This window comes from Mycteria americana, chromosome 18 (genome assembly GCF_035582795.1).
Source record: "Mycteria americana isolate JAX WOST 10 ecotype Jacksonville Zoo and Gardens chromosome 18, USCA_MyAme_1.0, whole genome shotgun sequence".
NCBI lineage: Eukaryota > Metazoa > Chordata > Aves > Ciconiiformes > Ciconiidae > Mycteria > Mycteria americana.
This window is the reverse complement of record NC_134382.1, coordinates 10,212,944-10,225,201: the sequence shown is the minus strand read 5'-3', so window position 1 is coordinate 10,225,201 and position 12,258 is coordinate 10,212,944. Positions and strand designations below refer to the sequence as shown.

General features: G+C 41.0%; 1 protein-coding gene across 2 annotated transcripts in view; it reads right to left on the bottom strand.

The window, feature by feature from the left end:
• PRDM16 (PR/SET domain 16) overlaps window positions 1-12,258 on the bottom strand; it is a 353,263-nt gene that overhangs the window by 212,043 nt on the left and 128,962 nt on the right. The window lies entirely within an intron of this gene.

Sequence of the window (12,258 nt, the reverse complement as noted above, 5' to 3'; positions counted from 1 at the left end):
CCTTCGTAAGGTCCTAAGAAATGCCCTGAGCACACCAATGGGCTGCCCAGCCCAAAAGCCTTACCGGGGCTGCGCGTCCCCCTCTTTTATTTGGCGTGTTCCCTGTTCTAGTCCCTTGACCCCACAACTCCTCCCTTTACGTCATTTGCTATCACCCAGAAATGTTTAATTTCTCCCTGGATGTTGGGGGGGATTTTTTGCCCTTAATGCCCCTTTCTCCCAAAGGACAGCTTCAAGGACATTTTTAGGGTTGGTCTTTGCCTGACCTTATGCCAACATCAGTGATGACAATGAAAGCTGGAAACAGTATTTAGGGAGCACACGTGAGCCTGCCCAATTTCCACTGCATTCGCCTCGTAGCCCTCCAGTACCCAGAGCCAATGTATAAGAGATATTAGAGAGAATATCCCTGCCTACTCCTGCTGATATATCCATTTACGGACTGGATTCACACCATCCCAGTCCTCTCCGAACTTTCCGATCTGCCTGTCTCTGCAGGTAGCATGTTCTGGAATTCACTTTTCACTACATAAAGTAGTACGTGCTTGTATCGTTTTCTATTAGTTTTATCAAATGCTCCTATTACAAGTATTACATTATTTCTTAGATAGCAATTCCAAACTCCCTTTATCCACTGCTTTCAGGATTTTTTAAACTTCAACAGTATCTACTCTGCAGCATCTCCTCTCCAAACTCAGCAAACCCAGATTTTTTAGTTCTTCCTCCTAGAACAGTTGCTCGATCGTCTTGGAAATTTTAGTTGCCCTCCCCTATTCTTTCTCCAACTCTGCTCTACCTCTCCGCATACCAGAGCTGCAAGATAGAGGCACACCAAGGTCTATACAGCAGCATAAGGATGTCCTCTGTCTTCTTCTCAACATCCTTCCTGGTAAGCCCAGGGTACTGTTGACTTTTTTTGCCTGCCACTGCACATGAGCCAATGATGTCAGAGATCTGCCAGCAGAGACTGCAAGCTCTCTTCCCTGCATTCTGTCTGCCAGTTTGAAGTTCAGCATTGCACAGACACAGCGTAGATCATTCTTCCCTGGATACACTAACTTACGTGACCTTACATTCATCTCAATGGAAGTTAACCTGCGACCTTTTTTGCCCATCCACTAAGTTTTGCAGGGTTATTGACATTTCGGTCAGCACCATCCTTGATGCTTAACTTATGTCTGTAAAGTACTGCTAGCCCACTTAGCAGTAAAACCCAATTTCTGCTCCAAAGAACATTGACAACTCGACAAGAATCTGAACTTCCTGGCCTTTTTTTTTTTTAATCAAGCTTGTATGCTTATTAAAACCTAAGCACAGCTGCAGCGGACTATGAGAAATTAAGCTTCTTTCTGTCCATTTCCCAGGAAACTGGACAAGAGCCAAAAATAGTCTGTCCTGTTTAAAGTAAGTATCTGCATATTGCCTCAACAACTCTCCAGAAAGGCAGCCTTTTTATCTCCCTTCCACGCTGCTGAAATTCATTTTGGAGATGATATAAGCACTTAGGAACAGCAAAAGATACTTAACTTCTGCGAGTGGAAGTGTCTGTAAGTCGGTACTTAGAACAATAGTTTAGTTAGTATTTAAGAGATGAGATGCACACACCTTTTGTTTGAATGCAAGTAAATATACAAAGTGCAAGCTTCAGAACAGTGCAGTTCTGAAGCACTTTTGCATTATTAAGCTCTCTCAATAACAGATTAAACACAACCACTGCTGAGAGCAAAAAAAGACTGCATCAACTCTAAAAATCCTACGACTTCCGTATCGCTGGCTGAAAGACCGCAAAGGCACAAATATGGGTTAGCAACACAGAAGATACAAAGAAATCACAGCCTGAACTTTCACCCAAATATCTAAATTAAATCAGAAGTCTTCCAAAGGTTTAGAAAAGTCTAGATGTTTCTGTTATAATCACCCGCCACTGCATTTCGAGGGCTTTTATTGCTCAGAAAGGAAAATATCAATTATCGCAGTCGCGTTTATTGGTACGTATAGTCACAGGAAGATACAAAAGTCTCGTAGCCAAAATGCCAGGCTTGTCTAGTGAATAGGCTAAACTCCTCATAACCCTAAAATAATTTCAAAACATTGGTCTTTTATCTGCACCCAGTTTCTAAACATCTTGTGGTTGCTGTTCGCCATCGCTTGACACTGCAATATGAATTCACAAGCTGGTTCTTCAGTATGTTTTTACCCTGCCGCTCACTTGACTGCTTCCACACTCCCCCCACACCTGCGATTCCACCCTTTGCCTCTTCCTTCTTTTTCACCGAAAGTTGAAATATTCCAAAACATTCAAATATACCAAAAGTTCAAACAATCTGCCGAAGGTGTAAAATCTGCTTGCATTAAATTTTTATACATAGACATCTCTGCTACGCGGCCAGACCCACAGACCCGTTTCCACGTGCACGCCAGCGTTACTGCACGACTAGGTCAGAAGGAAGCGCCGTCGGGCAGGTTCCCAGCCTGCCTCCGTGCCTCCGCTGCGTTCCTTGACTGACGGTAGAAGATACACACGCAGTAATACAGCACCAGTAATCACCACCACTACCAATATCAAGGGCTAAGTCACCGGGGCTGTATTTAATTCTTCCCTTGCAAAAGCTTTCAAGTCAACTCAATTAAAGTAATCCACCACAATGATTCAAGTTTTACAGACAAGGATTCCCCCCCCCCTCAATTGAGCAGCTTGTGATTGTTTGTAATGTTTCAAAGTTGTTAAACAACCCTTTCTTTCATTACAAAAAAGATGAAGAAAGCTAAAAGGTATAAGCACTAAAAAGATACCTGATGTCTTACAGTATTAGGGGTGGAATTGTCCAGTTCCACTAAAGCTAACAATAGCTGCCTATGTTGTACAGACAGGATATTCACCCAAACTACCGTTGACAACTCTCCCCTCCTTCAAGAGATGAATATTTATTCCCCTCCTCACAGCAAGTCCTTTGGACTATGGCTGTTGTCAGCTAAAAGTGGATCTTTTTTTTCGTATCGGGCTCTTTGACACTTGTCAAGTTCACTTTAAAAAGATTTCAGCTCTTGCAGCATTAAAATCATGCTCCCAATAAAATTTTTGCTGGTCTGCTGCACAAAAATACTTGTAGTACATACATACGTAACTCAGTTTTTAAAATTTGCTTTAAATCAATAAATTGGATTTAAATTTGCAAGAACCCCTCGTTAACAGTTCTGAAAACGCTGGAGCCCGTCTGGCTGTGGGGCAGTTTTCTGCACGGCCTGTACCCCCTCCCTGCACCTCTCGGGGACAGACTGGCCTACCAACACCGAGCCCTCCGTGGCATGGCCAGCAGAGCCAGGGGAACTCTGTTACAGCTCAGACCTACCACTTTCTGACTTCAAGACAGGAGGTTTATCCAGTTCCCCACATCACTCTTCTTTTCCAAACATTTGGCTTTGGCGATTTCCCCCCCGCCCCTTCCCTTTCCCTTACTCCAAGTTTAAGGCAGTTCACCACTTACGGTCATTTACAGCTTACATCTCAGTAAATCCAGAAGGTGTCTGATGAAAAAGAGGGACTAGCCAAGCATCTTAATCCCCCTGTTCATTCATGCTCTCTGTAATGTTCTTTCAGGCCTCTGCTGAGAGACTAGGCTGAAATGAAGGCTGATAAATTAGTCTGGAGGGAAACAAGGCAGATTCTGCTTGTAAAAGGTCATTCCAACTTTGTTCTGGGTGAGGGTTTATCTTGACTGCAGCTGCGACAGACAATGGCCGGGGCCTAAACGGCAGAAATCCTAGCTCTGCTCATGAAATTACTGTGCTGATAAGGTAGAATGGACTTCAGTGAGATCTAAATGGGAAAAGGGAGGTGGGGGATAAGGGTGAAATGTAGGTATTTTTGAACATGATTGAACAGGGATGACACAATAAGATGTACAATTAAAGCAATGACTTGCCCAGGCATTATCTGAAAGTGAAGAAACATACTGCTCGCTAATCAGATCAAAAGGAAGAAAATACCCACTCCTGTGTGCAGAACAAACTGCCTCGGTACAAATGCAGGCACGAGGGGGCTGAGTGCTGCACTTTCTATACCAGAAAGGTTACGAAATACATTAAACACAAAGGTGCTTCCTAAAGATCAGGGCTTCTGAACTACGGCATCCTTTACCATACATTGCATTGCTTCCAGGACACACTGGAGATTACTTCACTAGCAACATGTTGCCAAGAGCAGCCTAAATAAGCCCCACTAAAGAGGGTGCACGAGCAGGACATCTGGGTGCGAATCCTCTTCAGCGAAAAGCGCTTTAATTTTTTTAAGCACATTTTGTGCATTTCTGGGGCAAAGAGAGTAAGTGATGGCAAGTTCTGACGAACCGCTCTCTAGTCTGTGCTTCCTGATGTGTACACAGATTGACTTTCCTTGTGAGAGAGATGCCTCTCCTTTATTTACACATCCCACTTGAATGTGCATGTCTCTGATCAATGCAAACACATTAAATGGTCACAGTATACTGTTACCAGCCTGGAACCCGACCACGCTAACCAGCTTCCACTTAGGCCTGTGCCTCAGATGATCCTGTTATCTGTTTGCTTTCAGGGAGGACAGAGGGAACCAGGAAATGAAGAGAGATGCACAAATGAGTCGAGGTGGATGTTTTACACGGATGCTTCGCAAAGCAGCTGGCCTTAGTCACAACTTGAGAAACAAAGCACACGATTAGTAATAAAATTTCCAAAGACACCCCTATGCACGGAAATGCTCCTTTCACTCCGACTGCCCAGTTCGCCACCTTGTCTGACCACTAGACCTCCTCCTCCAGACGTGCTTCTTCCATTCATGTTTCTAAATGTGACTCAAACTTAGCTTCACACCTTCCTTGGATAAACAGTCCATGTTTTTCAAAGTTGTAAACTTTCAGTACAAGGACTGTCTCATTTTGTACAGGTCCCAGTACTTTGCTGTGATGAAACACACAAAGAGAGGAAAGGATGAATAATTAAATGATAAGTTAACAAGGGAAGAACAAAGACCCACCTATATCCCACTACTTCAGAAAGAGTGATAGACCCAACTTTTCATTTTCACCTCTAGATACAACAACATAACTCCCTTGCGTTTCCAGAGCCAAATAAGAAGCAACCGAAGTGCCAAAATGCATGAAGTGCTAAATCCCACAAAGTAAGAGTTGCTACATTTAGCAGTTCTCCAAATCTGCGGTGCTGCTCCATATTTGCTACGGGAAGAGGAGGACAGTGCCAAATTATGCAGAGAATGTGATTTCCCCTTTCTCTAAAAATAATTAACATAACATTTTACTTTGGAAAATTCACTGTTGTTAATTCTTGTATTGTACAGATTGAGGTAAAGAAATTTAATTTAAAACCTTCAGACTTCATGATTAACCAGGAACTCAAATGAGGTTCACTGAAAGGTTTGCTAATGTCACAAACCTTTGGAGTCTAAACACAGCTTCTAAGTATTTAAGCCTTGACTCAAAGTTGAGTAATGACTTTCTCCAATGTCTTGGCACAAGGTTACAGGAACTCAGGGGCTAGAGATAAGCTACACAGAAAAAGGACCCCAGAAAATAACTGGGTGAACACCTAAAACATTCAGCCGGTCAGGATCCCTCACACAGCAAGGGACAGTACAAGTGAGGTGTGGGTAGTCTACCTGTAAGGAGGAAAGGTGCAGCAGCTCAGACCTCGGCAGACAGTTCCCAAGTTCACTAGAGAACTTGGGTACGTTCCTGTATTGCTAGCTTATGCTGGAGCCCTGGATGCCATACCACCACATGTACATTACCTACTAGTAAGCAGCACAAGGACTGTCTTCTCAAACAGCACACACATCCCTGATTACCACGTAGACGTAGTCTAAGAACTGCGAAGCAGGTTATTTTGCATTGCTTCTGCCTTCTGAAATTGCAACTGAAAGAGCCCACAGAGTGATGCCTCCTTTAAAGTCCCGTGTATATTTATGGTTTAACTCTAACTTATTGATCATTTCCTTTACAAAAGCCTACTGTGTTCCAGCGCTCCATCAGCCAGGCTTTTCTGGGAACGGACAAAATAAAGGTTGGATTTCTATGTAGGCTAACATTCCAGAGGAAGAAGTAGTGCCCTGTATTCTGCAAGGCTTTTGACAACGAAAAGAGCTATTTTTCAAACCCTGTGGTCACCACTGAGCTTTTCGTGGGATTTTCTTTTCCTCCTTTTTTTTTTCTTTTTCTTTTTTTTTTTTTTTTTTAAGTGTGGATGATAAAATACTTTTTCAGAAGCTGGTATTCATGGATGTCTCTCGAAGACGAAAAGAAAATATTTATTTCCTTTTTCTGCCTGTGAATCAGAATGTTCTATTTAAAGAAAGTGCCCTCTGCCGGATTGCTCATGAGTTATTACCCCTTATGGAAATAAAGGAGAAATATCTGGCGGTATTCTTAGTCATTCCCTTCCCCTGTCTCTTCTTTTTTTTCTTAATTCCTTATATACCCATGTTTTAGAGAAGTGCCTAAGATAGAGCAAGATATCTTGGCATTCTTGGGCCTAAAAAAGACTTACTCTTTTAACCCTGACATTGAAGCTTTTGGTGAAACATCAAAAAATGGTACAAATTTCAGTCATTTCACTTGGCTGTCATAAGGTGCATTTTTCATTTTTATCCAGGGTTGAAATTAATAAATTACCCCCCCCCCCCCCATAGATTTCAGTTGTAGAGAATGGGATTTTGCCTTTGATACAATAAGCAGCTCCCCCGAACCCCTCCCCGCTTTCTCTTTGTTCCTTCTTTTTCTGAATCAAAAGCCAGTAGCATGTGCCTACTGGCATGTTTTTAATACCAGGCATAGGAAACAGCCTAACAATTGACAGGACCTGGAAGCTGACTCTTCCCCTTCCTCACGATGGTCTCCTAACACCAGAACAAAGGCCATATACCGTGGAGAAAATTAAAGTGGTGATGTTCTCTGGAAAGGGGACGGTATCCAGCACGTACAAAGTTGAGCAACTTTACTGGCCCAAAATCACACAGTGCTTAGAATATTTAGAGTTCAGTAAGTTCTTTTTCCTCCTTGAGATTAATGTTTTTCACTTAAGTGCCAGGTTTCAGTCTAAAGCAAAAGTTATCTGCAGTTTTACAATGCATGTATACATACATTCTAACTACAGATGCCTGTTAGCAACTACTAGTGGCTAAGGGCATAGCTGGGAAGTCCCACAGTTCTCTTATGTTCTGTTTACCTTATGAACCCATAGATTCTTTCTTTTTCAGAATTATTCAAGCCAAACAAAACTTTGAGAAATTGTGAAGTAACCTTGCATGGGAAATGTTTTCTGTGTAGGTAACACGCTCCATCTAGGGAACAGCCATGCGCACCATTCTTCAGCAATTTCCAAGAGTGCTCATTCCCTGCAAGAGCATTAGATGTGGTTTTGAAAACAGCAATTCATAAGCTCTTTTTCCCTGAGCGATAGAAGCTGTTATAGTAACGTTATTCTCAAGCCAAAGGGAAAGGCAGAGGCCAGAGAAAATGAATGAATCAGAAGACACATGAAGAAAAACTACAAGGAAATGTCATCACATCCTTTCAGTCTAAAAGTTGAAAGAACGTTAGCAAGAGATGAGTGCAAACGGGTTTTGGGACTTCTTTGCTCATTAAAGGACTCATACTTCTTTTAGCATCTTTTGTTAAGAAACAGGACAGACAAGAACATACTTCTTCAACAAACTGTATCAGCTTTTAAAGTGAAATGAGGGAATTTGAGCTGTATGTTCTTTTAACTGGGAAGCATGACAAAACCATCACAGTTAAAAGAATGCTTAGAGCCTCCTTCCTATTTTAATATTTTTAAGACTCAGAGAAATACAATATAATTGTCCTCTCAGCAGTCAAGACCAGTCGTGTGAAGTAAATTTTCCTTGGCACTTATGAGTATTTCTAAAAAACAAACAAACAAAATAAACAAAAAAGACCCCCACACCAAAATTTAAATATTCTATTCTGTGGGAACAGGGAGGTTGAACTGCTATGAATCATTGACACTATAAAGCATGTTCAAAAACAGCAGAGTTTTCCACTGGCACAGATGTGAAGCCAAGAATGCCTGCTGCATCCTTAGCTGCTGGCTCTTATTTTTTCCACAGGTATTTGTCTTTCATGGGACAGCTTCTATCTTCACCCGAAAGTATGAAATGAAAGCACTTATTTTTCCTGTGTAAAGAAGCAGCTTGCCTCTTACATTTCAGTGTAAGAGAAGACTCTTGCATTTCAGCAAATAATCTCTCTTAAAATATAAACTAAAACAAAGGAACTAATAACTATATTTCATTAATGGTATTTACCCTGTGAAGCAAACTGAGCCAAAAGCATATCCGATTGCTTCCAAATTCCCTCGAATTCAGTTGTTAAATTTCCCTCCAGGATGTGACTCCCATTCTTCTCTCAATTAGCAAAATAAACAGTGCTATGATAAATATCATTATTTACTCAACAAAGTGATCAAAATCATTACGCTTTTTTTTTTTTTTTTAGGTCCCAGAGGCAATAAAGTGAAAACACACTGTGATTTATTTGGGGTACTCTGAATGGTATGTTCTGTGTCAGCAGGCAAGGAAGTAATAGGATCAGGAGAGCAGAGCAGAAATGCAATCACGTCACACTAAATAATCACAAGGCTTTTAGTTTGGGTGGTGTCTTTTAGGGGAAAAAAGGTAGATAAACATGATCAGCACAGTAGTGTCAGGGAATGAGGCACAGAGGGAAAACCCACGGCACACCATCCTATACAAGCACTTACTGAATCATCTCTATGAGGGGATGGGGGCCGGAAGACCGACACATCTCATTTATTTTTATGAAATGAGCATGAATCACTCACTGCCATCCCATGTTAAAAAAGCCCTTGAATAATAGGCGTGGTTTAATTTAAAGAATATTTTTAAAAGCATATTCCACAAAGCAAATGTTGGAGGAAAAACATATAAAGAAACAAGATAGTAAAGGCTTGTGCAGATAAAGTAGGACATGTATTCACCCAGTCCCTCCTGTCTGGCTAAAAGGAAAAACATCTATAATAAAAAAAATTACGTATCTTTTTTTTCAAGATATGGCAAGTAAGAAACAGCAATCTGTATTCCCTGTGATATTTTAGGCTATTAGGGGAAACAATGAGTAAAGCTGAAAGTTTTGCAAACAGCAGTCTTCCTTTACCTCCTGGAGCTAGATGTTTTTCATCAGAGCCAGGTCAGGATCAAACAGTTCAGCTGAAGAAAGAGCTGGCCCCTACCTCCAAACAGGAGCCCGTGTTTCTTGAGGACTTCGAAGAAATACAGTTAACTGTTTTGTTTCATTTTAATTTTCACAAATCTGGTCTTATTGGAGTTTCAAAAGAGAAAGCTGTTTCTGCAGTGTTAATGCCTTGGATAGAAGAGAGAGATCCAATTTCAAATCAAAGCCCTTAATAGCACATTTTCCAGCCCCCTAAAATGGATTTTTTTAATTACAGAAATCAGAAGAAACAGATCTTAATTGTGAAGTACAAACTGAAGCATTTTTAAATTTGTATTGCATTTTAATATGCTGAATTAGCATGCTTAAGCTTTAGCTAAAAAAAATCCACAGAACAGCAATAAAAACATGCCTTCCTGCACACCTACACACCCTCCAGCACCGTTTCATCCTCTATGCTATCTACAGCGGATTGGGGCCCATTACAGATGGGCACAAGTCCAAACCCATTAAGAAGCGTGCACGCCGACCACGTTCAGGGGCCAGGTAGGCATTTCTAAGCAAAGATGCACACTGTGCAACAACATAAACCACAGTTCCTAGCAGAACTGAGATGTTGCTAATAAAGGCCCACTTCAAAGTGTGATGGAAAGCATTCCTAGATACTACCACTTCTAGTGGCACACTTAGTTTAGTCAAAGTCTGACAACAAATTTCCTGTGATGAAGGACAAGAACTTTTTGTGTGAAAGGCAGAAACACTATTAAAATTAAGGAACTTATGACTATAAAAACAAACAAAAAAAGACCAGGCTTTCAGGATTCGGAAGGGTGGGGTGTCCACAAAAGTGGCATTATCAAGAGCATAAACTAGAGGAAACAAACTGAGAAATATGAATAGAGAAGAAGACTGGGTGTGAAGAACAGAGATCTTTCCTGAAGTAAAAATACTAATATAATTAATAGAATAGGCAATTCAAGTGTAACAGTAATATCTCACTTGGCCAGTAATAAGGAGTTACATGTAACAAGTCTTACAACAGCATTCGACTTCCAAGACACTGCAAGTCAAAACTACAAGTTACAGAGAAGTACTGGCAAAAACTAACGTCACACTGCATAAGGGACACTTCTCATGGTGCACTACAAAAACTAGGTTTGTTAGATTCGTCACTATTGTAAGAAACAACATACAGAGGCAAAAGCCTAGTCAAGTTATGGGGTGACCAAAAACTCCTCCCCTTTTCCATTTTTTCTCTTGCTGCCAATTGTCTGCCTACTCAATTTTATTAACAGAGGGTGGAAACATATCCCAGGTTACGATTTTCCAGCACAAGTGACACCATGTAAAGCTGCCTAGAACATCTCTTTAAGGCTTTTCCAACCTTACACTCAAAGGAAACAGCTCAGAAACCCACACACAGGCAGGGATAGTATTTACTGCATGAATTCCTGTTTAGCACATGAAGGTATTTGTGTATGTTGTTCCCAAGCGAAATGATGAAGGTACTGAGTGACTAAAACCAGATTTCTGAACTTTCTTTAAACATACTGGGAAGTGGAAAACTTCAAGAGGTATCTGCAAATACAAGCAAGGTCAAAAGAGATAGTGTCAGGGTGGGTCTAAGACAGTGTTTGAGGACATCTGATGGAGGACAAATAGTCCTTCCTTTCAGGTATGAAACGTACCTGCCAAATCAGAGAACAAAAGAACGCCGCTGAAATGTGAGAAGTACCACAGCGAAAGTTTGTTCAGTTACTCTACAAAAATAAACAGTATCGCAAAGTCAACGTAGACTGAAGTTAATAGATACGGCTTCTATCAGGCCTGGCATTCAGTGAAGAATGCATATAGGGAACATTTCTTAAAAACATGAATGTAAATATAAACTTTTATCAGAAACATAAAACACAAGGACAAGGTTTTGCCAAGGTCATAGGAAAAACGATTTGCATTACTCAAATTTGGTCTGACTTCTAGCAGCCAAGGAGGATAGCACTTTGTTCCAAAAAATCATCGTCTTTTAAAAAAAAAAAAAAACAACAACAAAAAAAACCCCAAATGCCACCTATAAATACTAGGTTCAGAAAAAGAGAATTCACCTTTCTGTGAGAGCCACTTCCACACTGCAGCCTACGAATAATCAATATTGCAAAATCCTAGAGGAAAATTGTGCTTTGTTTCAGAGAGACCTTAATGTGACCAGCACCTTAGGTAATCTCAAGCTGCCTCATACCTATAGCCTCCCGGAAACAGGCAAGTATTTCCAGTATATTAACAGGGATTCTCCCCCCAAAAAAAGCCAAACCATTTTTGAAGCCAATACAGTAACACTAATCAAATATTTTGTAACGATATTCATAAGAAAAGCAGCTAACACAAAGATGAACTTCTGAGGAATGCCATCGGTGGGGGGGGAAGAGGGAATCAAAACTCTCAGCTGAATTTCCCTTCTTTCCCTGCATTAGGAAAGAGAGAAAAGGAAACTCGATCCATTCAACCAAACTCTGATTTTAGCTCTTCAGACATTTCCTACTGCAGAACAACAAAACACGATTGAGTTTTGTTTTTATAGCAAGTGTTTTTTGTTTTTTCCTGCACTTCCAACACATTAAAAAAGTAAACAAAAACATCTGCACATTCAGAATCTAACTGTTCACTGATTTTTCAGACTTAACAATCAAGATTGTAAATATAATCAGACGCAATTTAAAATGTTAATGCTTAAGTTTGGCCTTTTTGATCTCATTTTCTAAGAAAACAGGGCCTCTGTGACTGCACCGCTGGCTTGCCCACTTGGTAAGTCTTACCGCTTTATCCCTTAGCTGCTTCCCGCCTCTGTACTCCAATAGTTTTTAAACCACGGCTTCACATCAGTTAGTGGCCGATGGAGAAAAGAGGCCAAGTTACTGCTTCACCCAGGGCAAATGGGAGGTAAAATTCAGCTTCCACATACTTTGAGGGACAGGGCTAGCCTATCAAACAGCATGCGAGCCCCAGCCAGCAGCCAAACCTCTCTGAACCGGCTGCCCCAGACGCAGCCTCTGCTCAAGACAAA